The following is a 27,240-nucleotide window of genomic DNA, read 5'->3' as shown; positions in this document are numbered from 1 at the left end:
CGACGCTAATTCGGCGCAAACGGAGTATAAATACGGGCCTGAATGCCTGGGTGCAGGGTAACAAAGTCAGTTATCATGTTGGGCTGTACAATTTGATCATGAGAGGGCACATGCTCAGTATTTGTTTTACAGAGTTGCGCCAACACCTAGTTGACAGTAAGCTGACTGCTCCCAGGAAGCATGCTGAAGAGGTGAACCTGTGGGCTAGCACCAGAATCTCCAAAAAGGTGCTCAGGGTTCCCAATAGAAGAAAGAGAAGTGCTCTAAAGACCCCCAAAACCGTTCCCTAGGGAGCAGTGGTAGCCAGTCCATTTCTGATCGTAAGAAGAAAGGATTCTTTGATGACAAGACAGAGAGGTCTGTACCCCAATGTACAGAGTGCTCCAACTATGGTCACTCTAAGGACGACTCAAAATGTCCAAAGAGGTCACCATCCCCATTGGTGAACAGACACCTGGGTTGGGTAGTGTAGTGCTTGGGGAGGAGCAAGTCCCAGATAGTTTTGGGGAGCAGATAGAGGAAACACTAGTGTCCATGGGGGATGCAGATATGGTGCCTGCCAATACTTCTAAGTAAGGTCATGGGTCCCCATTAATGGGCAATGGTTGGAGGCTTTACGTGACACAGGAGTGCCAGCTGGTGTCAGCAGTGCAGGTCCTACTGAACACACTCCACCAAGTCATAGTCGTTGCAGCATTTCTTTTGCCAACCATAGGGAGCTCAGACAGTTCTTACACAGGACTGCCACTGCAGCCTGAGTGAAATAACATCCACGTTATTTCACAGCCATTTTACACTGCACTTAAGTAACTTATAAGTCACCTATATGTTTAACCCTCACTTAGTGAAGGTTAGGTGCAAAGTTACTAAGTGTGAGGGCACCCTGGCACTAGTCAAGGTGCCCCACATTGTTCAGGGCAATTTACCCAGACTTTGTGAATGCGGGGACGCCATTACACGTGTGAACTACATATAGGTCAATACCTATTTGTAGCTTCACAATGGTAACTCCGAACATGGCCATGTAACATGTCTAAGATCATGGAATTGCCCCCCAAGCCAGATCTGGTATTGGGGTGCCAATCCCATGCATCCCAGGGGCTCCAGCATGGACCCCGGGTACTGGCAAACTAGCTCTCTTGGGTTTTCTCTGCAGCTACCGCTGCTGCCAACCCTCAGACAGGTTTCTGCCCCCCTGGGGCTTGGACAGCCCAGTCCCAGGAAGGCAGAACAAAGGATTTCCTCTGAGAGAGGGGGTTACACCCTCTCCCTTTGGAAATAGGTGTTTAGGGCCTGAGAGGAGTAGGCTCTTCTGGCCTCTGGAAAGACTTTGAAGGTCACAGATGTGCCCTCCTTGCAGAAACCAGTCTACACCGGTTCAGGGATCCCCCAGCCCCTGCTCTGGTGTGAAACTGGACAAAGAAAAGGGGAGTGACCACTCCCCTGTCCATCACCACCCCAGGGGTGGTGGCCAGAGCTCCTCCAGTGTGTTCCAGACCTCTGCCATCTTGGATGCAGAGGTGTGAGGGCCCAATGGAGACCTCAGAGTGGCCAGTGCCAGCAGGTGACGTCAGAGACCCCTCCTGATAGGCTTTTACCTGGTTAGGTAGCCAATCCTCCTCTGAGGGCTATTTAGGGTCCCTCCTGTGGGTTTCTCTTCAGATAACGAATGCAAGAGCTCACATGAGTTCCTCTGCACTTCCCTCTTCAACTTCTGCCAAGGATCAACCGCTGACTGCTCCAGGACGCCTGCAAAACTCCAACAAAGTAGCAAGAAGACTAACAGAAAAATTGTAGCGCCTAATCCTGCCGGCTTTCTCGACTGTTTCCTTGTAGTGCATGCTCTGAGGGCTGTAAGCCTTCACCCTGCACTGGAAGCCAAAAAGAAATCTCCAGTGGGTCGACGGAAACTTCCCCCTGCTACCGCAGGCACCAAACTTCTGCATCACTGGTCCTCTGGGTCCCCTATCATCTTGACGAGCGTGGTCCCTGGAACACAGTAGCTGGATCCAAGTGACCACTACAGTCCAATGGTCCTTCTGTCAAAATTTCGTGGAGGTAAGTCCTTGCCTCCCCACGCCAGACAATAATCCTGGGTACTGCATGATCTGCAGCTGCTAGGCCTTCTGTGCACTTTTGCAAGACCTCCTTCGTGCACAGCACAGCCCAGGTCCGCAGCACTCCGTCCTGCATTGCCCAACTCGCTGAGTTGACCTCCGGCTTCATGGGACCCTCTTTTGTTGTGTTGAGACGACTGCCGTGCTCAGATTTCTTGAATATCTGTTCAAGTGCTTCTGCGGGTGCTGCCAGCTTCTGCGTGGGGTCTTTCTATTGCTGAGCGCCCCCTCTGTCTCCTCCTCCAAGGGGCGACCTCCTGGTCTTTCCTGGGCCCTGGCAGCACCCATAATCTTCAACCGCGACTCTTGTTTGTGGTCTTTCTGCGTTGAAACAATTCTGTGTCCTCCAGCATCCAGTGGGACATCTTCTGGCCAAAGGAGAAGTTCCTAGCATCTTCCGTTGTTGCAGAATCTTTGGCTTCTTCCACCCGGAGGCAGCCCTTTTGCACCTTCATCCGGGATTTAGTGGGCTCCTGCCCCCCCTGGACACTTGCGTGACTCTTGGACTTGGTCCCCTTCCTTTGCAGGTCCTCAGGTCCAGGAATCGGTCTTCAGTCCTTTGCAGTCAGTTGTTGTCTTTGCAGAATCCCCTATCTCAACTTTACTGTTTTTCTGGGGTAGTAGGGTAATTTTACTCCTACTTTTCAGGGTCTTGAGGTGGAGTATCTTGGACACCCTTCATGTTTTCCTACCCTCCCAGCGACCCTCTACACACTACACTAGGCCTGGGGTCCATTTGTGGTTCGCATTCTACTTTTGGTGTATATGGTTTGTGTTGCCCCTAGGCCTATTGTCTCCCATTGCATTCTATTGTGTTCTACAGTGTTTGCACTATTTTTTTTAATTGTTTTACTTACCTGATTTTGGTTTGTGTGTATATTTTGTGTATTTTACTTATCTCCTGGGGGGGTATATCCTCTGAGATACTTTTTGCATATTGTCACTAAAATAAAGTACCTTTATTTTTAGTAACTCTGAGTATTGTGTTTCTTGTGATATAGTGCTATATGATATAAGTGGTATGGTAGGAGCTTTGCATGTCTCCTAGTTCAGCCTAAGCTGTTCTGCTATAGCTACCTCTATCAGCCTAAGCTGCTTGAACACTACTAATCTACTAATAAGGGATAACTGGACCTGAAACAAGGTGTAAGTACCACAAGGTACCCACTATAAGCCAGGTCAGCCTCCTACATTGGTGGTGCAGCAGAGGGAGAAGTACTTGTAACTGCTTTACCACTTTGTCATTGGTGCTTTACATAAGAAAAACATATACTAAATACTTCAGAATATGCACAGTAACCTCAACAGTTTAATTTTCCTTCTCCAAAACTTTCTAAAACGTTTCTGAAAAGTTTCTGAAAACTTTCAAAAGTTTTAAAAAGTTTTTCTCTGCTCTTTAAAAAGTCCCCAAAACTTTTTTCTCTCTCTTTCTTAAACCTTTTCTGTCATGTCTGCAGTAGAGCTTACTACCACAGTTGTCCAGGCAACATATGGGAATCTAAAAGTTTGAGGGGTCTCTGTATTGAAAGAGGTTTAGCAATTGGTAAGAATCCTACAAAAGATCTTCTCCTTAGCCTTCTCCTAGAAAGTGACCAGAACCAATCTGGCCCATCCCAGGATCAGGAGGTAGAGGAGGGGGGTACCCAGCCAGACTCAGAGGAGTCCCCTGAGGATGCTAGGGAGGGTTCTTCCCAGGACCTGCCAGCTAACAGGCCACCTAGTGACACTGGTAGTGGGAGGGGGGTCACACATTAGTAAGGCACCTGTCACTCCTAAAGGCCAGGTTACTAGAGTCCAGTCTGTTAGGGACAGGTCCAACTCTGCCAGTTCCCACATTTTTTCTGTATCTCACAATTCTCCAGCCTCCCACCCTGAGGATAACTTAATGGAAAGGGAACTCAGAAAGCTGAGGTTGGAGGAGGCCAGGCTGGAGCTTAAACAGCAGCAGCTGGCCTTAGACAGGGAGTCTCTGGATGTGGAAAGGGAAAGGCAGAGGTTGGGGTTAGTTCCCCATGGTGGCAGCAGCACTGTTTTTGATCGACCGCTGACTGCTCCAGGACGCCTGCAAAACCGCAAAAAAGTAGCAAGAAGACTACCAGCAACATTGTAGCACCTAATCCTGATGGCTTTCTCGACTGTTTCCTGGTGGTGCATACTCTGAGGGCTGACTGCCTTCACCCTGCACTGGAAGCCAAGAAGAAATCTCCCATGGGTTGATCAATCTTCAGGAAGATCCTCAAGACGTGGCTCTTCGGATGAGGTCCTTCCCCTCGCCCCAGCACCTTGAGACTTTCACGGATGAGTGGCCGCACTTTACAAATATTGATTGATTGATTGATATGCACCGCCTGCTGTTCCGTGAGTATCCCTGCGCATAAGTCAAGTAGCCCCATTGTGATAGGTGGAGCTGTGGTTGATTTCCAGCACATAGCTAGTCGGAGGTTTGCCAGGATCAAGACCAGGTCAATTAATTTGGTAAAAGGTTTACATTGTGCCATGCAGGATGTAACTGTAACCCCAGTATATAATGTATTCCTTCCCTGTGGAGTTGATCTCCCACTATTGCATCTAGGTTCCTGGTAATGGACTCCCAGTAGGGAACTATGTAAGTGCATGTCCACATGATATGTATGAAATCAGCTTAATTTTACTGACATCTCGGACATATATCCACTGGTCCTGGGTGTATACTCACCACTCTCTTGGGAGTGAGGTAGGTATTGTGCAGGTAATTGAATTGTCTATTTTTAAGCTTGGCATTAGTGGATATGATCTTCAGTACTGAAAGGCACTGTGACCATTGTTTATCTGTTAGCATTATATGAAGGGCGGAGTCCTAGTAAGCTCTGACCATTTGAAGGAGTTGTTCTTTTCATATGCATATGTATGTTACAGCACAGTGTGTGCCTCCAAGAGTTACCAGCACCTGAAGTAATGCAGACATTGCAGGTTCCCGTGCATTCTTTCCTGTTGTGTAGCCATTTTAGAAATAGCTCCATGCACGTTAGTTTAACACTCTAGGCCGCTGTGCACTTTCACCTAGATATATTTTATTTGGCTTTGCATTATTATTTGAACAATAACCAGTTTTACAGCTTTTGTTTTATTTCTGTCTATCTAACTGTTTTTGTTTAGTTCAGCACCGTGTTCTCAACAAGACATTCGTGATCACTCTGTGCTTCACTCAAGGCTACAGTTGGGTACATTCCTGGTGAATGTGGTAGAAGTTTAGTCTCCAACATTCTTAGAAAATACACATCCTTACGTAGGGAGATTTTCTCAGAACATCAGCTGTGTTATTATAAAAACACTTCCTACTCCCATTACACGTTAAGAGGGAGATTCCAGCCAGGGAACCACAAATGTATGCTGATTGCTGAATGCTTCGCTGCAGATGCTAACGCAGACTACAGGCCTTTGCTCAGGTATGAGGGTTGATGTCCTCCCGGGGGAACCTGAAAGGCATAATTAGAGCTTAACATGCTGTGCTCAGATTATAGCCTAGGTAGGAAATAGTCCATCAATCCTAGTGACAATATGATAGCGTTATTCGTATGCTTCACTCTCCTCTTCACCATTTTAATGCTGTCATGTTGTGTCATCCTGGTTATTGCAGCTCACGCTTTGCTATCTAAAATGCAGTCATTTTATTAAACCAGTCATTAAAACTTATACTGCTTCTTTTTGTCATTTATATATGAGACTGAATTGTGAATGACAGAACCGGATGCAACCTGAGTGACTACGACTTACCTGAGAAGCCTAAAATGTCATGCGCTCGGCTGCCCAATCATCACTATCCCCTGGTAGAGATGAGGCACTGCTAGTTAGCTGGAGCAAAACCCGGATTTAGAGCGAAAGGTGTCACCCACAGTCGGTCAGACTCAGTCTCCCACATCATGGACGATCTTGCTGCTCAAAATCCAGTAGTCTCATTAGAATAATGAGAGCCTATGCAACAGTCCTAGCATTCCTTTAAGTAGCATTTGAGCGCGGCGTATGTCAGCAAGGTGCCCAGAGATATGCCGTAATCATCCTTCAGGCTATAAAAGGTGGCTAATACCTGATCTGAAAAGAGGTTTCACCATTCAGTAATGCCCACCCTCTCTCAGGCATATCATGAACAAACAAAATTAGCAGGAAGGGATAAATACAATTGTTAATTTAAAGAAATCAGTGATGAATCCTGATATCTGGGGACAATTTCTTTCCCTTATTTATTTTAAATCATTTTGTTAGGAAAGGTAAGCAATGGTAATTCGATAAACATTCAATAAATATTAACACAAAACAAGACAAAAAATGTTTTCACATTACAAACAATATTAACAAAAACAACTCATTGGGTTATGGCTGTTACACAAAAAAGGGTATGTACCCCTCGTTCATTCTTTATCTTGTGGTCACTATCAAGAAAATCAAGTTGTGATCCCCTGAAACACAATGACTGAGGACCTAAGCTGCACCCAGCTGTCAAATACCTGTCTATTTATTGCAAACGGTATTGTATGGTGCATATCACATTTCTTAGTACATTGACTTGTAAGCCCTCAGTCTCGCATATATTGGGTCGACGCGTTTCGGCCTATCCAAAATTGGCCTCATCAGGACTCGAGGAGGGCAGCACCGCCTTTTGTTCTCTTTTAGTATCTGGAGAAACGATGGATCGTCTACAATTGTAAAAATTCAATCTCAATGCCGAGATTTGGGGAAAACAATTCCCTTGCTTGCCGCACGGGACGGAGAAGCGATAATATCTAATCCTCAGAAACGGGCGTGGGACGAACCTCATCGCGTGTGCTGAATCACACCCTCTCTCAGGCAGCTGCATCCAGTCAAGAGTGCATGTCTGAGCAACCTAACAGTACCCACAAGGGCAGCCCCTGTGCACATGGGAAACAGGAGTGTTTTGTGAGTGTATATGTGTTCCAGCATTTCTTAGCAACTCTCATTAAAATATTAATGTCCTCACCCGGTGTGTCTAGGCCTGTTCTCAGCATCCACCTCAATACCTGAAGCTATCTCCCTATTTGTTCTGGTTGTGTGATACCAGCCAGTGAATAGGCCAATGAAGTTGGGTTGCGGCGTAGTAATGCTCATAGTTTGGTGCGCTTAATGCCCCCCAGCCAGTGGTGTTTATAATTTGTCTAATGCCAGCGTCTCGTACCCCTACCCCATATCAACGCTATCAGCATAGAGTGCATGCCGCTGAACATTTTGCGTGGGAGCAGGGACGGAATGGCTGAGAAGACATATAATAGCTTAGGAAGTGCTAGCATTTTGTAGGTAGCAACTCTGCCCATTGGGGAAAGAGGGAGTGACGTCCAATACTGGAGGGAGGACCAATGTGCATTAAGGCTCTGCCAATATTTGCATCTATAAGGTCCCTTTCTCAATGGTAGATTCTGACACCCAACTACTTAATAGTTTCAAATGCCCACGTCAGAGGAGTAGTCGGAAGCCGTTCTCGTTGGTCTTCAGGTAGAGATGCTAGGAGAACCAAGCAGGATTTCCCCCAGTTTACCCATAACCCACATGCGCTGCCAAATTGGTGTAGGAGAGCCATAGTTGACTCAATACCGTAACCTCATTGAGCAGATATGCGAGGGCCTTATTGGCATATAAAGATACAAAATGCCAGCTATCCCCGACCTAATGGCCCCATTCAGGTGCACGTGCCCAAAGGGCTCAAGCCCAGGGTTCCATCACCAGTGCAAAGATCAGCGGTGACAGAGGGCATCCCTAGTGGGTCCCAATTCCTTTGGTGAACGGGTCCGATATCCGAGTGCCTGTCTTCACTCATGCCAATGGAGTGGTATGATGAAGGGTGATCCATTTACAGAAGCAGGGGCCACTGCCCATGTTCTTCAGTGCAACATCAGGTACTCCTAGCCCAGGGTGTCAAACACTTTCTCTATATCGAGTGAAGCAACCCAGGCATTATTCCCCTTAGTTTTCGTCCAGCTTATGAGCAGGAATAGGCGTCTAAGGTTCACAAATGTGTTCCGACCCTGAATAAATCTGTTTTAATCAAAGTGAATCATCCCTGCTGCCTGCTGCCCCTCACCTGGGGCCACTTGGACTGAATCGCGGGCACCTTAAAGCGCACCGCGCAACACCGCTGCTCCTGGTCACTGCTCCGAGCCTGCTGGGACTCCAAGTCCCAGGCTCCTCTTCCCTGCTGCCTGCTGCCCCTCACCTGGGGCCACTTGGACTGAATCGCAGGTGCTTTCAAGCGCACTGCGCAACACCGCTGCTCCTGGTCACTGCTCCGAGCCTGGTGGGACTCCAAGTCCCAGGCTCCTCTTCCCTGCTGCCTGCTGCCCCTCACCTGGGGCCACTTGGACTGAATCGTTGGCGCTTTAAACCGCACTGCGCAACACCGCTGCTCCTGGTCACTGCTCCGAGCCTGGTGGGACTCCAAGTCCTAGGCTCCTCTTCCCTGCTGCCCCTCACCTGGGGCCACTTGGACTGAATCGCAGGCGCTTTAAAGCGCACCGCGCAACACCGCTGCTCCTGGTCACTGCTCCAAGCCTGGTGGGACTCCAAGTCCCAGACTCCTCTTCCCTCCTGCCTGCTGCCCCTCACCAGGGGCCACTTGGACTGAATCGCGGGTGCTTTAAAGTGCACCGCGCAACACCGCCGCGCGGGACGCGCACAGGCGAAGCCCGGGCCAAGGGCGGGCCTGTCCGTGCCCGTCAGAGACCGAAGGAGGCCGGACTGGGCCCCCCCTCTGGACTCTAAGGTACGGCACCAGACCACCTAGTGCTGGGCAGTATCTCAAAATCCTTTTTTTACATTGTGCTGTAGTGTTACTCTCCAATGGAGAAGCGTAAGGCGAAAGATAGCCCTGCATCGGGCTCTGTTAAATCAAAAATACCTAAAACCAACAAGGCTACGCTACCGCACACCAACTGTGTTGCTAAGGAAATAGACGATCTGATAGAAGAGGTAGAACAGATCTTAAATAACAAGGAGAGGGTTCGACGAAAGGATCCAAAATCTGGCACTCTCATTCCATTTTTAACTTCTAGACCGCATATTGCCTCCAATCCACAAACTGTTGTTTCACCTCATCAGCCACTAGCCTGTCAAGGCCCCATTAACACTAGTAGTCCTTCTGCTCTCTCCGCATTTCACTCCAACCCTGAAGCACCAAGAGCCTATGCAATACACTGTACAATTCCTTGTTCTAATCGCTTTTCTCCTTTGGCTCCGCACAATCTGGATAATTACCAACCAACTCTCATGACCCTGCCACCCACAGAGAGTGCTCCTCTGCAAAATGACTTGTTAGCACTGGTGTCTAGCCTTAAGAGCGAAGTAGGTGAGCTGAGATCTTTACTGCTTGAAATTACCACTCTTCTCAAAAACAAACATCTTTTCCCTACCTGTGAGCCCAAGCCAAACCCTGTGACAATTAAACATCCACTCGCAAAAGGCGTTCTGTCAACTGGGCCCCTGCCACTGTCAACAAGTGCAGCAGGCCCTATAGAAGAACAGTGTCCCGATAGCCAGCACATGTCTTCTCTCGAAAGTAATATTCCTCTTCTTCCTAATGTTCCTTTTAAATGGGACACCACTAAAGCTTTCCGTCAAAATTCTAATTGAACTAATAACAACTATATATATATGTGTAATGTCCCACTTTTGCCTCCAAACACGCAAGAAGATAAAGCTTCATTAGTCAACAAGGTCTCGCACTGGCTGAGACACGTCAGAGGTTGTCGTTCAATCACTCATGATGACATTTTATCTGCCTAACAAGCCAATGGTTCTCTTGGTCGCAGTGATTTTATAAATCTCAATCTCAAAAATCCCCCTTTGGTAGCAGGTCTCCTAGATATGGAAGCACGGATTACAAGCAGGAAGCCTTCTGCTATTTTTTTCACCGCTAGCTGTCCTACTGTTGGCCACATGCAGCCAAATCCTTTTTTTCAGAACAGCAAACTTGGTCTCGAGCCGTTCTGCAAATATCCAAAATCTTAGGCCACCAGGTTCGTAAAGGTTCACCATCTGATCTAGTTCCCATGACCAGCTCTAGTCTTGCTTCAAGTGGCCAAACAGCACGTGATCTCAATTTCCAGGGGGCTACCTCGGACATTGACTGACTATGTTTTACTAACCCTTGCATTTCCACTTTTAGTCCAGATTCACTGGCCATAGATTCTCCACCAAATTTATCCAGCCCGCCGTCGTCCTTTCTCTGGATCCACAATCTGATACCATTAACAATTTCACAAATTCATCCATGGTGAAACCTATCGACAGCTATTCTCCAGATTACATTTTTATGAAATCAAGCTGTCCCACTCCTCAGAAAACAGCAAAACTTCTGTCCTGGAATGTGGCTGGCATTAATGGCAAACTCGCTGATACTGAGTGGGGGTCATATGTCGAAAACTTTAATGTCTGTATGTTTCAGGAAACTTGGGCAAAACATTGCACCTACAGACAGGGGTTTAGTTCATTTTTAAACCTGCCAAGCCATCTTTAGCAGGTAGGGCGGCAGGGGGTTTAACTACCTGGGTAAAATCGACAGAGGTGGGAGGAATAAAGGAGATATATATGTGGATTCTTATGATATTTTGGCTTTTGCCGTCCATCCAGTCTCAGGCTCCCCTGTTCTTTGTATAAATATCTACAGTAGGCCGGGACCTTCTAACCATCGCTCAACTACTATTGAGCTATTGAATACCTTAATCCCGGACCTCCGTCTTAAATACCACATTATAATAGCAGGGGATTTCAATGTCCAACTTGAACTTAACGCAGACCTCATAGAGGTTATGCAGCCTGAAGATAGTGTATGGAACATTCCTCCCTTTTCTATCCCTCATTCCATTCAGCAAAATTCATATAAATTGTGTGTTAGGGCTACACAGATAATAGACCTTATGATATCCCATGGCCTCCGTTTTGGTAATGGCCGCATCCCAGCAGACACTCCTGCCAGACCAACCTTCTTCAGGGGTCCATATAGCAATCAACTGGACTACATTTTCTTTGATTTAAGAGCTTGGCACCACATACTAGATGTGGAAGTGCGCAATCCCCACACTAGCGATCACGCCCCTCTTCAGATCATGTATAGGATATCTTTCCTCCCGCTTCTTCTGCTGTTATGGAGTTGTCTAGCAATAGGCGTACGGTAAGATAGGATTCTTTTGAGAAATCAAACAAGCTTCGAGAAAAATTGTGTGCTTTAACTTCTTCCCACCAGCTATTTGACGATAGCCTTATTTTTGCTCCAACCGAACTTATGTCTCTTCATTTGGACCTCTTTGTTACTCTGAAAGAGCTGTTTACCAAATGTCATAGGCCATTGACTAACTCCCGTGCCCAACCTCACTCTAAATGGTTTAATAAGAGGTGTAGGGAGGCAAAAAATACCTTGGTCAATGTGTTAAGGACAAAGGATAGACTAGGTATTATCAATGCTAGACGTTATTATGCTTCTAAATGCAACAAAAGCAAACATGAGTATGAGGAGGGGCTTTGGAGCGATTTATTTGAGGCAGCTATGGCCCCTATTTGAAGTCTCATATTACTCCTGATGCCTGGCTTTCTCATTTCAAGGAACTGTATGGCCCCCCATTGGCTAGTGATGCATCAAGCTTGGGAGAGTTGACAACCTTGGGCAAGCCCACGTCCTCCTTGCCTCCCTTCACATTGAATGAAACTGTGCTGGCCATCGCTGCTCAGAAAGCAGCGAAGGCCCCAGGGTCGGATGGGATTCCCTCTGATATGTTTAAAGGGGACCAGAATACCTGGAGTCCATACATTAACAGGCTCTCCAATGCCATTTTGATTACCAGATCTTATCCTGACTCATGGAAACAGGCAATTATAGTGCCCATCTACAAGAAAGGAGAGAGGAATTCCACGGGAAATTACAGACCCATCAGCCTTCTCGACAATCTCCCAAAAATATTTTGTCATCAATTGTTGAGCAGGCTGAGCAAATGGATAGTGGAAAACCAAATCCTAAATCACCTCCAACCGGGTTTTAGAGAAAATATCAGAACAATAGATCAGATATTCCGTTTTATTTCCATCAAATGGAAAGTTGTTGATGTGGATTTAGGTCATCTATTTGTAGCATTTGTTGACCTAAAATCAGCTTTCGATTTAGTACCCCGCCACAAACTGTGGGAGGTTTTGTCTAAAATGGGAGTTCCTTGCACTATTCTAAATATTACCACAGATCTCTATACTGGCAATTATGGAAGAATAAGATGGGGTCATCAAGGTGAACTAACTGAAAAATTCTCTACTGCTCGCGGCGTAAGACAAGGCTGTGTGCTTGCTCCCACCTTATTTCTTCTTTTCATAAATGCATGTATTCCTTATCTTATGGAGTGATCCAATGATGCCCCCAAACTAGGAGGGCAGAAGATCCCCTGCCTCCTATTTGCTGATGACACCTTGTTGATATCCCAAACAGCTACAGGTCTTTCAACCCTGCTTTCGAGGTTCATGGACGTCTGTAATGACCATGGCCTAGAAATTAATCGACTAAAAACCAAGTGTATGGTGTTTGGGGATAAAAAAGGCAGAATGCAACGACCCATTTATTTAGAGGGCGCCGCGCTGGAAAGAGTCGACGATTTTGATTACCTAGGCCTGAAATTAGAAGACTCGCACAAGTGGCATTGTCATATTCAGTAGGCTAATTTCTGACTGAAACAACGGGCGAGTGGTATTGTAAGATTCACAGCTAGATCTCCTAGCTTTGCCATGACGCCCGCTGTCGAAATTTACAAATCACAAGCAAGAGGGGGGGCCCTCTATGGAGCCGAATTGTGGGGCCACTGTAATTTAGACGACAAAGGTGGAAAACTCTTTTGTAAGGTCATTGCTAAGAGTTCCTTCCAGCACTCCAATGCTCCCTATTGGAATGGATTTAAACCTGCTCCCCATTAGCCAGATCGCCGCACTCAGGCCTTTGTTGTTGTGGATTAGCCTATGGTCACTAGACTCTCTTGCTCCCTATAGATGTGGGCTAGTCAATCTGACGGCCAATAACACCAGTTCAAAAATCAAGTGGTGTGTATAAGTAGAACGGACCTTCTCACTACTTGGCTTGTGGTCTTACTGGAAGGACCCGCCATCTATCCCAAAAAATGCAATACAGACATTGAAGGATGCATTTTGGCTCTATGTCCAACTTTCACAATTGTCTGTTGTTTCGCCATCTTCCATGACGGGCAACTTTCTACAATTCAAATGCCACTACAAATCTGTGCAATATATGGATATAGTACTTTCTCCACGCGCACGTGCATTGTATATTAGATTCAGGATAGGCTCCCTTCCTCTGCGCACCGTAACATATAAATGGTCTAACACTAGTTGCACTTCCAAGATGTGCCCGATGGGCTGTGCCAAAGAAGAATCCATAACCCATATCCTCTTTCAGTGCCCTGCATACCACAAACAGAGAGTCCGTTGGATTATTCCTTTATGTAGGAAAATGGGTTTTAAAAACTGCTCACTGGCTTTGAGAATTCTTAAATCTGACTCATCTGTTTTAGTGGCCTGCTGCCTGGCAAAATATCTAGATTCTATCTGGCATAATAGACTGAATACGCTTAAAAAAATAGAGGAAAACTTAACAATGGATGTGGGGAGCGGTCATTGATGAACCCACTTGTAAATTTTAATGTATGCACCTATCACTTTACATTGCCTAATGCATTCTTTCTCTTTTATGCTTACATACTTTTATATTTTTAAACAGAAATGTTTTATCTTATGTGATATGTTTGGTTAGGTTCGTATTTGACTTCTAATACCTATTATGCAAAATCTTGCATTTTTATACGACTCTATAATATGGTATGAATTTCCAGTAGGAAAACGCTTATGCCTAACATTTTTTATGTAGCTCAATCCTTCATGTTCGAAATTTTTCTATATAGCTTGTTGTCTTGTAAAACTATTGTATGAAACTGTGAATTGTGATGTGGTTTTATGGTATTTATTTTTACCGAAATAAAGCTAACGAACGAACTGAATCATACTCTTAATTATGGGTGTCAATCTCTTTTCCAGTACTCAGCCAAGTATTTTATAGTCTGAATTAGGCAGACAGGGCAGCAGGACCCCATCGGTTTGGGTATCACCACGAGCATCGCCTCACCATGGATGCAGGTAGAATCCCTTTGTTATACACAGTGTTATATGCTATCAACTGTTGGGGGCCCAGCAATGTTTTGTATGCGGCATAGACTTTGATTAGCCACCCATCAGTTCCAGGCATGTTACCATGTGCAGTGTGTTTAATTACCTCTTCAATTTCCAAAGCCTGTAAAAGAATTTCCAGGGCAGCTTGTGCAGCTGATGGCAAATGAAGAATGTGATGCTGTCCAAGAATTTCCCGATATGGTCACTTTCCGAATTTTCCGGGGGTAGAATATAATTTGAAATAATACAAGCGGAAGGTGGAGTTAATAGACTCCTATGTGAATAATTATCCAGTCCCATCTCGAATAGCGGTGATTGGGACATGGGCAGAGTCATATCTCGGAAGCCAAGCTAGCAGTTTGCCAGCTCTATTTCCCTCCAAGTGCTTCCTCGCTTGGTATTCCTTGTAGTCTAAGTTACCGAGCCTGTCAAGAGCCTCTTTATAAGCGATGTGAAGTTTTGCTTGTGGGGCTGCCGCCGTCCTGTCTATTGGTAAGAGCTGTTTGTATTGTTTCATTTCAGACTCTAACACTTGAAGTTCTCTGCATAATGTTAATCTGGTGCTGTAAGCCGTTTTAATTGCATGGTCCCTCAGGACTATCTTGAATGCATCCCACTTAATCCCTGCATCAGTAGCCGAACCCGCATTTGTCTAAAAATATGTTGCAATATGGTCCCTGATGAATCCCTGAATGCTCTATTTTGCAGAGCTGGCGTAGGAAGTCTCCATGTGGCTATACACAGGGGTCGGCGGACCCATGTCAGCAAGAGCTGCAAGGGGGAGTGGTCTGATAGGGTGCGACTGAGGTATTCCGCATTGCCAACCTTTGTTAGTGCCTCTGAGCTACAACAGAAAAGGTCTATTCTGGTATATAAATCATGCAGCCCAGAATAATAAGGATAATCATGGGTAGTGGGATGCTGTAGGAGGCTGGCCTGGCTTATAGTGGGTACCTGATGGCACTTACATCTTGTGCCAGGTCCAGTTATCCCTTATTAGTAGATTAGTAGTGTACTAGCAGCTTACCTTTCACTCCCCTTTCCTTTGTCCAGTTTCGTGCCAGAGCAGGGACTGGGGGATCCCTGAACCAGTGTAGACTGGCTTATGCAAGGAGGGCACTATCTGTTCCCTTCAAAGCATTTACAGAGGCTGGAGGAGGCTACTCCCCCCCAGCCCTTAACACCTATTTTCAAAGGGAGAGGGTGTAATACCCTCTCTCAGAGGAAATTCTTTGTTCTGCCTTCCTGGAACTGGGCTGCCCAGACCCCAGGAATGCAGAAGCCTGTCTGTGGGTTGGCAGCAGCGGTATGTGCAGTGAAAACCCCAGAAAGCTAGTTTGGCAGTATCCGGGGTCCATGCTGGCGTCCTGGGGATGCATGTGATTGGCACCCCACTACCAGATTTGGCATGGGGGGACAATTCAATGATCTTAGACATGTTACATGGCCATATTCAAAGTTACCATTATGAAGCTACATATAGGTATTGACCTATATGTAGTGCAGGCGTGTAATGGTGTCACCACACTTGCAAAGTCTGGGGAAATTGCCCTGAACTATGTGGGGGCACCTTGGCTAGTAACTTTGCACCTAACCTTCACTAAGTGAGAGTTAGACATATAGGTGACTTATAAGTTACTTAAGTGCAGTGTAAAATGGCTGTGAAATAACATGGACGTTATTTCACTCAGGCTGCAGTGGAAGTCCTGTGTAAGAATTGTCTGAGCTCCCTATGGGCAGGAAAATAAATTCTGCAGCCCATAGGGATCTCCTGCAGCACCAATACCTAGGTACCATATACTTGGGAATTATAAGGGTGTTCCAGTGTGCCAATCAGAATTGGTAAAAATGGGCACTAGCCTGCAGTGACAATTTTAAAGACAGAGAGAGCATAAGCACTGAGGTTCTGGTTAGCAGACCCTCAATGACACAGTTAGGCACCACATAGGGAACACATTCAGGCCACAAACTATGAGCACTGGGGTCCTGGATAGCAGGATCCCAGTGAGACAGGCAAAAACAAACTGACACACAAGTAAAAATGAGGGTAACATGCCAGGCAATATGGCACTTTCCTAAAGATGCAGGCCGCGCCATGCATCTGAAAGCTGAGTATGTGTCGCCTATCGTCACAAGTGTTGTGTGAGGGTCATGGACTGGCCCCGTTAATGGTGGGCAAGACTGATCTTGTTCGATATCTGGAACACAATTTAAATCCCCTCCTCAGTAGCATGGTGCCGATATATTACGCAAAAGCTCTGGGGTGAGTTTTTGCAAAAATGTAATCTGGTTGGAGTTGGGGGAGTAAAGGGAAACTATTGAGATTGATGCACCATCTAAATTACCCTCTAGTATTGCATATCTTGCTTCACAGTCAGTCCAGGTATGTAGTATTTGTAGTGGCACCCCTGGGGCCACCCAAATAAGAGTCCCCCTAATATATCTGGAGTACGTGGTCCCCACCAGTGTGCCCGCCACCATCTGAGTACCTTCTCCAAATCTGGAGCTGTAAGATGGGTCTCCTGTAGCAGTGCCACATGTATTTTACATCTGCCTAAAAATTGATACACCAGGTATCTCTTAACAAACCCCGCCAAACCCCTGACGTTACAAGACAAAAAAGAGTATTGAGTAATTTGCATATTTGATCGTTAGGTCCACAGTTAACACAGGATTTATCACTGGTACTGCGCAGAGTCGTCTCCCCGTGTCTGCCTGCCCCCAACCCGTCTCCTCACTGTTCCCCATCGGTCACACACCCATATAAGTACATATAACTGGAAATGCATTTAATAACTAGAACAAACCACATACTAGGCTCAGGGTACAGCAACAAACTCCCTATTCCAGGCTGTTACGCCAACATGTGATCAGCCAATGGCACTATAATGCAGTAAGTAACACAGCTAACAACTGTTCAACTTTGGATACACCTTTCGTGTATGGGGGATGTGTTTAGAAGGTTATGTGAGCACCTACTCAATCATGTTGCTTGGTATCTAGCCCTCACAATGTATTTGCAACCTCCACCTCTTATTACTCGCAGGGTTAGGTGATGCACCCCTTGGGGTCTTCCATTGTCCCAGGTTCAGATAGTTATCATACCATCTTGTCCGCAGCCCATAGGGTCACCCAGGGGCCGCTGCCCAGTATTGCTTCCTCTAGGGCCCTGTCGGCCCCCAAGTTGTCTTTGTCTATATGTTTCTGGATGGATGAAGGTGGGGACAGGGATAACGCTTGCTGCTCCATCCCCTCCACTCGCAAGGCCCTCTCCTTAGTTGCCTGTTCCCTGGACGGTTAGTCTTGCAATTGGTGACAGTGCAGTCCTCGGCTCAGGCCCCCAACACCCGCTCTGGTGCCTTCGCTGTAGCAATAGTTATGCCTCTCTTTTCAAGCCACACCCATGCCTCCTCAGGAGTGCTGCAGAATATAGTAACGTCACCATGCATGATGCAAAGCATTGCTGGGAACTGTAATAACGCATATTTAATATTGTCTCTGAGTCTGCACTTCTTGGATAAGAAAGAGTACTGCTTGCATTATACCTCCAAGGTATAATCTAATCTAAGTAAATATTTACTTGGAAGTCCTGCACTCTCCATGAGCCCTTTGCTTGGGAAAGCTAGAGGATGTGATCCCTGTCCTGATAATTAAATAGACTGTCCACCACAGGGCACAGCAGAGCCCCCGGGAGAGGAGGCGTGCCCGGCACCCTATGAGCTCATTCGAATGAGAAGAAAGCTTACCCTGAAGGACTGCTTCTGAGAGCCATTCCTCAATATATGGGTCCATGCTGGGACCCTAAACTCGTTCCGGGAGGCCCACTATGAGTATATTGTTGCAGCGGGATCTGACCTATTGATCATCCGCCCGCTGAAGTAATCTCGCCACCTTCCTCCGTAGGGCCCTAATGTGTGAGGTGGCGTCTAAGACCAATGGTCTAAGCAATGAGATTGTAGATTCTGTAGCTTTGACTCTTTCCTTCAGTTTCTTGTGATCTTCTCGTATGTGGCCCATATCTATCTGTAGAGCATCAATCTTGGATTTCAGTGTTGTTTTTATATCTGGTACAGCAGTTAGAATCTCATCGAACCTCTGTGAATGATGTGCTAGAGTTACTGACAGGGGTTCAGACTGGGGACGTGAATGCTCTCCATCCAGACCACAGGCATGTGTCCCTGATGCACCCGCCGCCAGCCTGTCCCGTTTAGTGCAGCCCATTTCAGAACAAGGAATAGAACCACCACTGCAGGGGTGGGCGATTGGTAACAAGCAACAGGCGACCTAACTCGCCCTGTTTGTTGGGAATGCAGTAGAACGCTAAGGGGCCGCACTGGCCATCATGGGAGGATGGAGTGCACTGGTGTAGGAAAATTATCCTTGTTGCAGTTACCCCCTCTGCATTTTGCCTGATATTGATGCTGACTTGACTGAGAGTGTGCTGGGTTCCTGCTAACCAGGCTCCTTTCAATAAAGCTGTACTATTGTTCCCACAATTGGGACACCTCTGGCATACAGATAAGTCCCTGGTAAAAGGTACCAGTGGTACCAAGGGCTCTGTGACAAGGAAGGGTCCCTAAGAGCTGCAGCATATATTGTGCCACCCTAAGGAAATTGCAGTGTCCATTTTTATAAAATATACATTCTCTGTTTTTTTGCTAAAGCATTGATATCTATGTTGAGAACTTACCTGCAACAGTATTTACTTCTGAGTCTTGTGGTTCTAGTAATAATTTAACAAAATATATTTTTCTATATAAAAACCAATTGGTCTAGAGTTACGTCATTGAGTGTGTGCTTCCTCTATGATCTGTGTGTGTACAACAAATGCTTTGCACTACCCTCTGATAAGCCTAATTGCTCTACCACACTACCACAAAGGGGAACACTAGTATTATCTACTTTAGCCTCTGTTAAGCTTCTGGGGAACCCCTGGATTCTGTGCCCACTGTATCTCATTTTGATATAGTCTGTACAGAGCCAGCTTCCTACAACTGGGAATCACTCTCCTTTATTCAACATGTGCCAGGGGTCTCAAACCACACTCCTGCCCTCGGGGTTGCTCCAATGACGCTCCACGCACCCAGGAGGAGGGGGGAGTCAGGTGGGGCAGCCCATTGCATAAACCAGGGTTTAGGAGAGTTTCTCCCCAGTTCCTGATAGAAGTCTGGTGAAGCCTTCATGGTCTCGTGGCGATACCTCTGGCTGCCCCTCTCCCATCCCTTTGTGTCCTTCTTACTTCATTCCGGTCATCAGAACCACAGGTGTCGCTATCCATTCCGCCAAATCGATGTTGTCACCAGCCAGCATCTGCCGGTATAATGTCCATAGGGGGAGAGAAGTGGGCTCCACACTGAACTCGGCACACACGGGCACAGCCCTCAGTGCTGGACCCCAGGGTCCGCCTTACCACTCCGAGGCCGTACTCTACAGCATATGAAGACAGGAGGAGGGGATGGGTCGGTCGGGCCCTAGATCTGCTTCTCGCGTTGTGGTGCTTCTGCACTCATCGACCATGTCATGCAAGTCCATGGGATATGGCACCTAGGACCTCTTCTGGGTGCCCTTCTTGCTCCCTTCAGGTGTGAAGCAGTGTATCTTTCCCTGGACCTAGGCAGGTCCTGTGCTGTGCCAAGGTGACATGCTGCAGCTCATGAGGATCATCGGCTGCACATTCACTGGGGGAACACCACCTGGGCTGAGATATGGTGCCCAGGCCTATGGAGCGGTTGACGTAGGTGCCTGTGTCCCCGGGTTCTCAGGCGAAGGTCAGGTAACGGGGACACTCGGCGCTGCTCCCAGCTCGATGCAGTGAACGCACACCCAAGGCAGGCTGCAGCAGCGCTCATCCGCTCGTGGTGCGAGTTAATGGCAAGCTCAGAGCATCGGAGGTGATCGAGCGATTTCAGGCATTTGGGGGCTCACACTTCAGTGGTCTGGGTGGGGAAAGTAATGCAGGATAATCATAGGGCCTGAAGCAGAGCTGAGTTTCAAGCATTCAGTCCCACTGCCATCTTGGCCACGCCCCCAACTGAGTTGACTTCTAAGAAACAGCCCAGGTTGGTGAACTGGACAGAGTCTTGTCAAAAAGCCTTTGACTCTCTCAAGGAAGCCATGTGTACAGCACCTGTGATTAGGGCCCCTGATTACTGCAAAGAATTCATTATACAGAGGGATGCTTCAGAGCATGGCATAGAGGCAGTCTTAGCACAGCTTAATGTGGAGGTCCTAGACCAACCAGTTACTTCCACAGGAAGACGTGAAACGCAATTGAAAGTGAAGCATTTGCTGTGGTCAGGGCACTGAAGAAGCTGAGACCATACCTATTTGGGACTCATCTCTGGGCTCAGACAGACCACAAACCCCTCAAATGGCTCATGCAGGTGAGGGGTGAAAATCCTAAACTGTTGATGTGGCCATCTCCTTACAGGGAATGGACTTTTCGGTGGAGCATCGCCCGGGGAATGACCATACCAGTACTGATAGTCTCTCCAGATTCTTCTGCCTAAACAAAGAGAGCTCCCATGGGATTGGGCAGCTCTCCGCACTTTCAGCTGGGGGAAGAAGTGTTAGACCTGAGAGCATTAGGGTGGTCACCCTCCAACTTTTTTCCTGCCTCCCTACATTTTCTGATCTCATTTTTGCTGATTTTAGGACTCTGCACACTTGAGCCCTGCTGACTAGCTCTAAAGTGCTTGTGATCTCTCCCCTAAACATGGTAACATCGGCTCTTACCCAATTGGCAAATTTAATTTCCCTATACGTCCCTAGTAAGTGCAGTTGATGTGCCCAGAATCTGTAACTTGAATGTTACTAGTGGGCCTGCAGCACTGATTGTGCCACCAACATAGTTAGCAGTTACCTGGTGGCCCACTGTTCATGTGGCCGCCTGGGTCTGCCCTCAGATGAACATTATGCCTTGGGCTTGCACCTGGAACAACTTGCCTACCTGCTTTAACAGACCGCAAACCCTCCATAGTGGGTCTTGATTAGGCACAACCTCATGGGCTGCTCCCAGGGGCATAACCTCGTGGGTTGCTCCCATTTACTGCCACAACACCTCTGCTCACGGCTCTTGAAACCTGATGATTCAAGCCATGGTAAAGACTTGCACTCACCTCCACCTCCTACTCTTGGCAAGTGCCCAACTCAATGAACAAGCAACCTTGTGGGTCAATGTCAGTCTCCGCATCGGGGGCATGGTCCTGACTGGGGTGTCTGGTGCATGGCGGTATACTTGTCCATCAACATGTTGGTCCCCACGGCACCATTAGCCCTTCAGGTGGCATTCCACATGGCCAACACTGGCAGTATTTACAGTTGCATCACTGACTTGCCTGCAGACTAGGCACGCAGCCCTGGGTCACCTGTAGTTGTGGGGTAGCTTCAAAGAGGTGATATCCGGCTTCTAATGCCTCCTGACTCATTATTTATATTCGGGTTCCCTGCTGGACAGCCTGTGCATCAAATGACACACCCCCTTCTGGTGGAATATAAACTTGAGGTGCTGGATGCCTTGGCCAGTGGTGCCAGGGAGGCCTGGCTAAAGTTCTGCTTCTTTAAGTCATGTCATGACTATGACTAAGCTGCAGACGACATGGCTGCTCCTCCACTCTGATTGCTGGTGCTGTGATAACACTGGCTGTGGTCTGGTTCATATTTTTTGTGACTGTTCCAGCAGTCATCCCCTCCTGGGAAGCAGTTGGCACCACATTTGGTGAAGCATTGTTGATCCCCCTACTGCTGACTTAATCCAGGGTCCTTCTCCATGTCCATCTGTCCAGATGCGAGCACCGACTGCTTCATTTGGTGTTGGCAACAGGTAAAACCTGTGTTTCTGGCAATGGCTCACCCCACTAACCCCCCTACACAAGAAAAATTTCTCACAGCCATGTATCAGGCAGACTCGTATGAATGAATAATTTACAACCAGCAAGATAATACAGAGTCCCTTTTCTGCACTTGTGCACCTTTCCTCCCAGGGGCTGGGGCTCAATGCTGTGTCCTGCCTGCATGGCAAGCACCCTGATAAGCTCCTGGAGGTTGCCCGGGTCTGACTTACATCTCACGGTCCCACACCCACATTCTCTGCTTGCCACTCCACCCTTACCTCTGAGTGCAATCTCATTTCATCTCTTCTCTTCTCTTCTCTTCTCTTCTCTTCTCTTCTCTTCTCTTCTCTTCTCTTCTCTTCTCTCTGCTTCTCTTCTCTCCTCTTCTCTTCTTTGATTCTCTTCTATTGTTGTACTGTGCACTGTTTAAATACCATATTGAGCCCTTGAATGTTCTGACTGCTAAGGGCAGCTAGATATGAGCATTGCATTGCCTGTTGTACCTTGTTGCTGTCCCCTTCCCCTTTGTAAACTTTGCACAAAGAATTGTGAAGCAAAACGTTGTTGTTGTGGGAGAGGATGGTTTTACATTATAATGTAAAACAGGAGTGGTAGTGTAGGAGGCTGGCCTGGTTTGTAGTGGGTACCTTGGGTACTTACACCTTACACCAGGTCCAGTTATACCTTATTAGTGAAATGTAGTAGTGTTCTAGCAGCTTAGGCTGATAAAGGTAGCTAAAGCAAAGCAGCTTAAGCTGAGAAAGGTAGCTATAGCAGAGCAGCTTAGGCTTAACTGGGAGACATGCAAAGCTCCTGCAATACCACTTATAGTTACACAGTTCTTATACACAAGTAAAGACAATACTCAGTGTTACCAAAAATAAAGGTAGTTTATTTGAGTGACACAGTACCAAAAATATCTTAGAGGCAATACTCCTTCTGGAGATAAGTATTATACACAATATATACACAAGACACCAAAATAAGGTAAGTAATTAGACATAGGATAGTGCAAACAATAGGAAATGCCATTGAATGCAATGGGAGAAGATAGGTCTAGGGGTAACACAAAACAAGTACTAAAAAAGTGGAATCTGAATCACAAATTCCCCCCTAGAGAAGTGTAGTGTATAGAGAATCGCTGGGAGAGTAAGAATACAGTAAAGGTAAGTAAATTACCCCACCCCAGAGCCCAGAAAGGCAGGGGTAAAGTACTGCAAGTTTCCTTAGAACACACTACAAGTCGTGATTAGAGTTATTGCAAGAACCATGCAAGGCTGCAAACAACAAATGGTAGATTCCTGGACCTGAAGACCTGCAAAGGAAGGAGATCAAGTTCAGAAGTCAAAAAAAGTGACTGGAAGGACAGGATCCCCTGCCATTTCAGAAGAGAGTCCCCGGTTGGGCGAATTCTGAAGAAATGTACCCTAGGAAGATGTTACAGGGTTCCTGCATGATGCAATGGATGTCCCACAGAGAGAAGTTGGATGCAGGCAAGTTTTGGAGCTGGATTCCTCCAACAAGCCTTGGTTCTGGCAAAGTCTCATTTTTCGTCAAAGTGACAGTGTCTGGACCCAGGAGGGACCTGGGGCATCAACTCTGTGTGAGGAAGAACAGGGGGCTCTAAGCACTTCAGAGAGCCCTCAGGATGTGAGGCAGCACTCACGGGAGTCCCAGGACTTGGGGACAAAGTAAATGCAAAATATGGTTGGTGCAGCACTACAAAGAAGGGTCCCATGCCGCCGGAGGTCAACTCAGTGAGTTGACCGTCGCAGGATAGAGTGCTGAGGACATGTGCTAGGCTGTGCACGAAGGAATTTAGCAAATAGTGCACAGAGGCCTCAGGAGGTGAAGAACACGCAGTGCACAGGGGTACTGTTGCTCTAAGGGAAGACAAGGTCTTACCTCCTCCAAACTGCATCAGCAGGGCCTCAGGACAGTCTGTACGGATGGGGTCCACCCTCTGTATTACTAGGAGCACGCTTGTCACTGTGAGAGGAGTCCAGGAGTACCAGTCGTCAACTTGGAAGGTGCCTGCGTGAGCAGGGGAGTGACTCTGTCACCCCACGGGAGGTTTCTTCAGTTCTTCTGGTGCAGGGTGAAGACAGGGAGTCCCCAGAGCATGCGCACAGTGGAAACTGTTGCAGTTGCTGGCTGGAGCTGAAGTTGCAGAAGAAAAGTATCCCTTGTGGATACTTTGTTGCTGTTACAGCCATTCGTGGAGCAGGCTGCGGCTGATCCGAGGTCAGAGGATGAAGTAGTGTTTGCAGAAGATTCCTGCTGGAAACTTGCAAGTATAATCTGAAGAGAACCCACAGGAGAGACCCTAAATAGCCCTGAGAGGGATGATTGGCTACCTTATCAGGTAAGGACCTATCAGGTGGGGTCTCTGACGTTACCTTCTGGCACTGGCCACTCAGAGCCCTCCAGAGTGCCCCCACACGTTGCAAAGCAAGATGGCTGAAGTCTGGGACACACTGGAGGAGCTCTGGGCACCACCCCTAGGGTGGTGATGGACAGGGGAGTGGTCACTCCCCTTTCCTTTGTCCAGTTTCACGCCAAAGCAGTTGACAAGGGTTCCCTGAACCCGGGTAGACTGGCTTATGCAAGGAGGGTACCATCTGTGCCCTTCAAAGCATTTCCAGAGGCTGGGGGAGGCTACCCCTCCCCAGCCTGTAACACCTATTTCCTTTTTTTTTTTTCGGGCCAAAGGGGGCTCGATTGCTCTACAAGAAGGGGGGGCTGGCTGGGAGGAGGGGTCCCCAACCAGCCCTTGTGGGGAGGGAGGAGGGTGGATGGGTGTGCTATGGGCAGGGGGTGGGTCGGGAGGGGGAAAGAGGGGGGAAGGGGGGAAGGGGAAGGAAGGGACAAAGAGAATGGAGGAGAATATAAGGACCAGAGAAGGAGAGAGGAAGCGAAGTCTATGCAAGATCGCATATAGCCTGGATGAAAAGCCAAACAAAAAGACTGGGAGGCGGAGAAGGAGGGGGGAGGGGTAAAAGAGATAAAAATGACCAGACTCCGAATAGCTTCTATTAACATCTGTGGCCTAAATGACCCCCGAAAAAGAAGGAAAGTTACAGAAGATTTAAAAACCCTCAGGGCAGATATTTATTGCTTACAAGAAACTCATGTGGAATATGGAAACCGTGGGAGCCTAGGGTCACTTGGTATGAGAATGATAGTATGCTCAAAACAAGAGGTGAAAACTAAAGGGGTGGCGATATTGGATCGGAGTAACAGAGTGAAATTTGCCAGGCAGAAGGCTGACAGGAATGGGAGATGGGTAATTGTAGAATGCGTATATGGGGAAGGTAGCTTTACGCTGTGTTCTGTATACGGGGCAGTATTGGATGATCCAGATGTAATGGATACTATGGCTGTAGAATTAACTGACTGGCCGTCCCCGTATATTTTATGTGGGGACTTTAACTTTAACGGCTCCTGGGATGGTTTGCAGGATCTTTTAGCGCCCGTAGCAAAGAAATATCAGGGGTGGAAGCCTCGAGTACTCAAGGCAATGGTAGGTCTGCAGAAGGAGTTAGGTTTGGTGGATGCTTGGGTCAAGCTATGTGATTCAGATCCTGGATACACTTATTTCTCTGCCCCTCATGTGAAACTGGCCCGATTAGATTTATTTTTGACATCTCCTGAATTGTTATCACAGGCTAGCATGGAATTATATCCACGGATTATGTCTGATCATAATCCACTGGTATTGGACTTGGAGTTAGATGGTCTAGAACACAAAACCAGGAGATGGACTTTCGAAAGGGGGCTTCTCAATGACTCTGAATACCTCGATTATATGAGGAGTTGGATAGTGTAATTCTTAGAGATTAATGTAGGGTCTGCTCCTATAGAGATAGTCTGGGATACTTTGAAGGCAGGGGCACGGGGAGCAACCTTGAGTTTTCGCCTGAGTAAACAAAAAAAGGCCCAAAGGAAAATAAGAGAGTCGCAGTTGAAGCTCAGAGATTTAGAAATACAGTTGATTACAGCCATGGAAAGGGGGGAAAACACAAAGAACATCCAGGAGCGGATTGCTATAGCAAGGGCAGCAATAAATGAAGTTAACGCAGGAAGAGTAGCTAGAAAATATCTTGCGCAAAGCTCTGAAAGGTATGAGTTTGGCGAAAGAACTGGTCACCTGTTGGCTGTAAGGGCAAGCCATAAAGCTGCAGTTGGGGTCATCAGAGAGATTCAAAACCAACAGGGACAAATAGTGACAGATACGGATGGTATTAGGAGGGTGTTCCAGGGATTTTATACTGACCTCTATAATGATACAGCTGGATTTTCATTAATAGAGATGCAGGAATTTCTTAACCCCATCAGGTTTAACACAGTCTCAGAAGAGGATTATCCGCAACTGGAGGGTCAGATTGGTAGTTTAGAAATAGACAAGGCATTAAGTGAACTGGCCGGCGATAAAGCTTCTGGCCTGATGCAATCCTGTTGGAGTACTACAAAACTTTTAAAATAGTGTTACATCCATTGATGCTCGAGCTGTTTATCCAGGTACAGAATGGTAGAAAAATCCTGCCCTCATGGGGAATGGCTAATATAGTAGTTTTTTTAAAGAAAGGGAAGGCCCCGCAGACTCCGGCCTCATATCGGCCAATAACATTAATTAATAGTGATGCTAAAGTGTATTCTAAAATATTCGCTGCCCGTTTATCCTTGGTAATCAAGAAATTGGTAATACCTCGACAACATTGATTTGTCCCCGGTAGAGATACGGCAGAACATATTCAAAGAGTTATTAAGCTGTTTGATGCAACAGAAGTGGCGGAGGGGCCCATGGCTGTGGCCCTGTTAGACGCTGAGAAAGCATTCGACCGAGTTAGCTGGAAATATCTTTGAAAGGTTATGGAGAAATATGGCTTTCGGGAAAAGTTTATCGTGGAAATAAAAGCCATGTATAAGTCCCCGGGAGTAAGAATACAATTAATGGGAGGGCAGTTGTAGGAAAGTACCATCTTGCCTGGCATGTTACCCCCATTTTTCACTGTATATATGTTGTTTTAGTTGTATGTGTCACTGGGACCCTGGTATCCAGGGCCCCAGTGCTCATAAGTGTGCCTGAATGTGTTACCTGT

This window comes from Pleurodeles waltl, chromosome 3_1, assembly GCF_031143425.1.
Source record: "Pleurodeles waltl isolate 20211129_DDA chromosome 3_1, aPleWal1.hap1.20221129, whole genome shotgun sequence".
In the NCBI taxonomy this organism is placed as follows: Eukaryota; Metazoa; Chordata; class Amphibia; order Caudata; family Salamandridae; genus Pleurodeles; species Pleurodeles waltl.
Note: the sequence above shows the minus strand (reverse complement) of the source record.